The sequence below is a fragment of the Mya arenaria genome, chromosome 14, assembly GCF_026914265.1.
Source record: "Mya arenaria isolate MELC-2E11 chromosome 14, ASM2691426v1".
NCBI lineage: Eukaryota > Metazoa > Mollusca > Bivalvia > Myida > Myidae > Mya > Mya arenaria.
This window is the reverse complement of record NC_069135.1, coordinates 51,837,480-51,843,450: the sequence shown is the minus strand read 5'-3', so window position 1 is coordinate 51,843,450 and position 5,971 is coordinate 51,837,480.

The following is a 5,971-nucleotide window of genomic DNA, read 5'->3' as shown; positions in this document are numbered from 1 at the left end:
CTGTGTTCTCAACCAAAGGTGGGGTAGAATGGGCCGGGGATGTCTGTGTTCTCAACCAAAGGTGGGGTAGAATGGGCCGGGGATGTCTGTGTTTTCAACCAAAGGTGGGGTAGAATGGGCCGGGGATGCCAGTGATCTCAACCAAAGGTGGGGTAGAATGGGCCGGGGATGTCTGTGTTCTCAACCTTAGGTGGGGTAGAATGTGCCGGGGATGCCTGTGTTCTCAACCAAAGGTGGGGTAGAATGGGCCGGGGATGCCTGTGTTCTCAACCAAAGGTGGGGTAGAATGGGCCGGGGATGCCTGTGTTCTCAACCAAAGGTGGGGTAGAATGGGCCGGGGATGTCTGTGTTCTCAACCTTAGGTGGGGTAGAATGGGCCGGGTATGCCTGTGTTCTCAACCTTAGGTGGGGTAGAATGGGCCGGGGATGCCTGTGATCTCAACCAAAGGTGGGGTAGAATGGGCCGGGGATGCCTGTGTTCTCAACCAAAGGTGGGGTAGAATGGGCCGGGGATGTCTGTGTTCTCAACCAAAGGTGGGGTAGAATGGGCCGGGGATGCCTGTGTTCTCAACCAAAGGTGGGGTAGAATGGGCCGGGGATGCCAGTGATCTCAACCAAAGGTGGGGTAGAATGGGTCGGGATGCCTGTGTTCTCAACTTAGGTGGGGTAGAATGGGCCGGGGATGCCTGTGTTCTCAACCAAAGGTGGGGTAAAATGTGTCAGGGATGTCTGTGTTCTCAACCTTTGGTGGGGTAGAATGGGCCGGGTATGCCTGTGTACTCAACCTTAGGTGGGGTAGAATGGGCCGGGGATGCCTGTGTTCTCAACCAAAGGTGGGGTAGAATGGGCCGGGGATGCCTGTGTTCTAAGCCAAAGGTGGGGTAGAATGGGCCGGGTATGCCTGTTTTCTCAACCAAAGGTGGGGTAGAGTGGGCCGGGGAGGCCTGTGTTCTCAACCAAAGGTGGGTTATAATGGGTCGGGGATGTCTGTGTTCTCAACCTTAGGTGGGGTAGAATGGGCCGGGGATGTCTGTGTTCTCAACCTTAGGTGGGGTAGAATGGGCCGGGGATGTCTGTGATCTCAACCAAAGGTGGGGTAGAATGGGCCGGGGATGTCTGTGATCTCAACCAAAGGTGGGGTAGAATGGGCCGGGGATGCCTGTGTTCTCAACCAAAGGTGGGGTAGAATGGGCCGGGGATGCCTGTGTTCTCAACCTAAGATGGGATAGAATGGGTCGGGATGCCTGTGTTCTCAACCAAAGGTGGGGTAGAATGGGTCGGGATGCCTGTGATCTCAACCTAAGATGGGATAGAATGGGTCGGGATGCCTGTGTTCTCAACCTAAGATTGGATAGAATGGGTCGGGATGCCTGTGTTCTCAACCAAAGGTGGGGTATAATGGGCCGGGGATCCCTGTGTTCTCAACCAAAGGTGGGGTAGAATGGGCCGGGGATGTCTGTGTTCTCAACCTTAGGTGGGGTAGAATGGGCCGGGGATGTCTGTGTTCTCAACCTTAGGTGGGGTAGAATGTGCCGGGTATGCCTGTGTTCTCAACCATAGGTGGGGTAGAATGGGCCGGGGATGTCTGTGTTCTCAACCTTAGGTGGGGTAGAATGGGCCGGGTATGCCTGTGTTCTCAACCATAGGTGGGGTAGAATGGGCCGGGGATGCCTGTGTTCTCAACCATAGGTGGGGTAGAATGTGCCGGGGATGTCTGTGTTTTCAACCAAAGGTGGGGTATAATGGGCCAGGGATCCCTGTGTTCTCAACCAAAGGTGGGGTAGAATGTGCCGGGGATGTCTGTGTTCTCAACCTTAGGTGGGGTAGAATGTGCCGGGTATGCATGTGTTCTCAACCTTAGGTGGGGTAGAATGGGCCGGGGATGTCTGTGTTCTCAACCTTAGGTGGGGTAGAATGGGCCGGGGATGCCTGTGTTCTCAACCAAAGGTGGGGTAGAATGGGCCGGGGATGCCTGTGTTCTCAACCTAAGATGGGATAGAATGGGTCGGGATGCCTGTGTTCTCAACCTAAGATGGGATAGAATGGGCCGGGGATGCCTGTGATCTCAACCAAAGGTGGGGTAGAATGGGCCGGGAATGCCTGTGTTCTCAACCAAAGGAGGGGTAGAATGGGCCAGGGATGTCTGTGTTCTCAACCAAAGGTGGGGTAGAATGGGCCGGGGATGTCTGTGTTCTCAACCTTAGGTGGGGTAGAATGGGCCGGGGATGTCTGTGTTCTCAACCATAGGTGGGATAGAATGGGCCGGGGATGCCTGTGTTCTCAACCTTAGGTGGGGTAGAATGGGCCGGGGATGTCTGTGTTCTCAACCTTAGGTGGGGTAGAATGTGCCAGGTATGTCTGTGTTCTCAACCTTAGGTGGGGTAGAAAGGGCCGGGGATGTCTGTGATCTCAACCAAAGGTGGGGTAGAATGTGCCGGGGATGTCTGTGTTCTCAACCTTAGGTGGGGTAGAATGGGCCGGGGATGTCTGTGTTCTCAACCATAGGTGGGATAGAATGTGCCGGGGATGCCTGTGTTCTCAACCTTAGGTGGGGTAGAATGGGCCGGGGATGTCTGTGTTCTCAACCTTAGGTGGGGTAGAATGTGCCAGGGATGTCTGTGTTCTCAACCTTAGGTGGGGTAGAATGGGCCGGGGATGTCTGTGTTCTCAACCTTAGGTGGGGTAGAATGGGCCGGGGATGTCTGTGTTCTCAACCTTAGGTGGGGTAGAATGGGCCGGGAATGCCTGTGTTCTCAACCAAAGGTGGGGTAGAATGGGCCGGGGATGTCTGTGTTCTCAACCTTAGGTGGGGTAGAATGGGCCGGGGATGTCTGTGTTCTCAACCTTAGGTGGGGTAGAATGGGCCGGGGATGTCTGTGTTCTCAACCAAAGGTGGGGTAGAATGGGCCGGGGATGTCTGTGTTCTCAACCAAAGGTGGGGTAGAATGTGCCGGGGATGCCTGTGTTCTCAACCTTAGGTGGGGTAGAATGGGCCGGGGATGTCTGTGTTCTCAACCTTAGGTGGGGTAGAATGGGCCGGGGATGTCTGTGTTCTCAACCTTAGGTGGGGTAGAATGGGCCGGGGATGTCTGTGTTCTCAACCAAAGGTGGGGTAGAATGTGCCAGGGATGTCTGTGTTCTCAACCAAAGGTGGGGTAGAATGGGCCGGGGATGTCTGTGTTCTCAACCTTAGGTGGGGTAGAATGGGCCGGGGATGTCTGTGTTCTCAACCTTAGGTGGGGTAGAATGGGCCGGGGATGCCTGTGTTCTCAACCAAAGGTGGGGTAGAATGGGCCGGGGATGTCTGTGTTCTCAACCTTAGGTGGGGTAGAATGGGCCGGGGATGTCTGTGTTCTCAACCTTAGGTGGGGTAGAATGGGCCGGGGATGTCTGTGTTCTCAACCAAAGGTGGGGTAGAATGGGCCGGGGATATCTGTGTTCTCAACCAAAGGTGGGGTAGAATGTGCCAGGGATGCCTGTGTTCTCAACCTTAGGTGGGGTAGAATGGGCCGGGGATGTCTGTGTTCTCAACCAAAGGTGGGGTAGAATGGGCCGGGGATGCCTGTGTTCTCAACCTTAGGTGGGGTAGAATGGGCCGGGGATGCCTGTGTTCTCAACCAAAGGTGGGGTAGAATGGGCCGGGGATGCCTGTGTTCTCAACCTAAGATGGGATAGAATGGGTCGGAATGCCTGTGTTCTCAACCAAAGGTGGGGTAGAATGTGCCAGGGATGTCTGTGTTCTCAACCTTAGGTGGGGTAGAATGGGCCGGGGATGTCTGTGTTCTCAACCAAAGGTGGGGTAGAATGTGCCAGGGATGTCTGTGTTCTCAACCAAAGGTGGGGTAGAATGGGCCGGGGATGTCTGTGTTCTCAACCTTAGGTGGGGTAGAATGGGCCGGGGATGTCTGTGTTCTCAACCAAAGGTGGGGTAGAATGGGCCGGGGATGTCTGTGTTCTTAACCAAAGGTGGGGTAGAATGGGCCGGGGATGCCTGTGTTCTCAACCTTAGGTGGGGTAGAATGTGCCGGGGATGCCTGTGTTCTCAACCTTAGGTGGGGTAGAATGGGCCGGGATGTCTGTGTTCTCAACCTTAGGTGGGGTATAATGGGCCTGGGATGCCTGTGTTCTCAACCAAAGGTGTGGTAGAATGGGCCGGGGATGCCTGTGTTCTCAACCAAAGGTGGGGTAGAATGGGCCGGGGATGTCTGTGTTCTCAACCTTAGGTGGGGTAGAATGGGCCGGGGATGTCTGTGTTCTCAACCTTAGGTGGGGTAGAATGGGCCGGGGATGTCTGTGTTCTCAACCAAAGGTGGGGTAGAATGGGCCGGGGATGCCTGTGTTCTCAACCAAAGGTGGGGTAGAATGTGCCGGGGATGCCTGTGTTCTCAACCTTAGGTGGGGTAGAATGGGCCGGGGATGTCTGTGTTCTCAACCTTAGGTGGGGTAGAATGGGCCGGGGATGTCTGTAATCTCAACCTTAGGTGGGGTAGAATGGGCCGGGAATGCCTGTGTTCTCAACCAAAGGTGGGGTAGAATGGGCCGGGGATGTCTGTGTTCTCAACCTTAGGTGGGGTAGAATGGGCCGGGGATGTCTGTGTTCTCAACCTTAGGTGGGGTAGAATGGGCCGGGGATGCCTGTGTTCTCAACCAAAGGTGGGGTAGAATGGGCCAGGTATGTCTGTGTTCTCAACCAAAGGTGGGGTAGAATGGGCCAGGTATGCCTGTGTTCTCAACCAAAGGTGGGGTAGAATGTGCCGGGGATGCCTGTGTTCTCAACCAAAGGTGGGGTAGAATGGGCCAGGTATGTCTGTGTTCTCAACCAAAGGTGGGGTAGAATGTGCCGGGGATGCCTGTGTTCTCAACCAAAGGTGGGGTAGAATGTGCCGGGGATGCCTGTGTTCTCAACCTTAGGTGAGGTAGAATGCGCCGGGGATGTCTGTGTTCTCAACAAAAGGTGGGGTAGAATGGGCCAGGGATGCCTGTGTTCTCAACCTTAGTTGGGGTAGAATGTGCCGGGGATGTCTTTGTTCTCAACCAAAGGTGGGGTAGAATGGGCCAGGTATGTCTGTGTTCTAAACCAAAGGTGGGGTAGAATGGGCCAGGTATGTCTGTGTTCTCAACCATAGGTGGGGTAGAATGTGCCAGGGATGTCTGTTTTCTCAACCTTAGGTGGGGTAGAATGGGCCAGGGATATCTGTGTTCTCAACCAAAGGTGGGGTAGAATGGGCCGGGGATGCCTGTGTTCTCAACCTAAGGTGGGGTAGAATGGGCCAGGGATGCCTGTGTTCTCAACCAAAGGTGGGGTAGAATGGGCCGGGGATGCCTGTGTTCTCAAACTTAGGTGGGGTAGAATGGGCCAGGGATGCCTGTGTTCTCAACCTTAGGTGGGGTAGAACGGGCCGGGGATGTCTGTGTTCTCAACCTTAGGTGGGGTAGAATGGGCCGGGGATGTCTGTGTTCTCAACCTTAGGTGGGGTAGAATGGGCCGGGGATGCCTGTGTTCTCAACCAAAGGTGGGGTAGAATGGGCCGGGGATGTCTGTGTTCTCAACCAAAGGTGGGGTAGAATGGGCCGGGGATGCCTGTGTTCTCAACCAAAGGTGGGGTAGAATGGGCCGGGGATGTCTGTGTTCTCGACCAAAGGTGGGGTAGAATGTGCCGGGGATGTCTGTGTTCTCAACCTTAGGTGGGGTAGAATGGGCCAGGGATGCCTGTGTTCTCAACCAAAGGTGGGGTAGAATGGGCCGGGGATGTCTCTGTTCTCAACCAAAGGTGGGGTAGAATGGGCCGGGGATGCCTGCGCTCTCAACCTTAGGTGGGGTAGAATGGGCCGGGGATGTCTGTGTTCTCAACCAAAGGTGGGGTAGAATGGACCGGGGATGCCTGTGTTCTCGACCAAAGGTGGGGAAGAGTGGGCCGGGGATGCCTGTGCTCTCAACCAAAGGTGGGGTAGAATGGGCAAGTGATGTCTC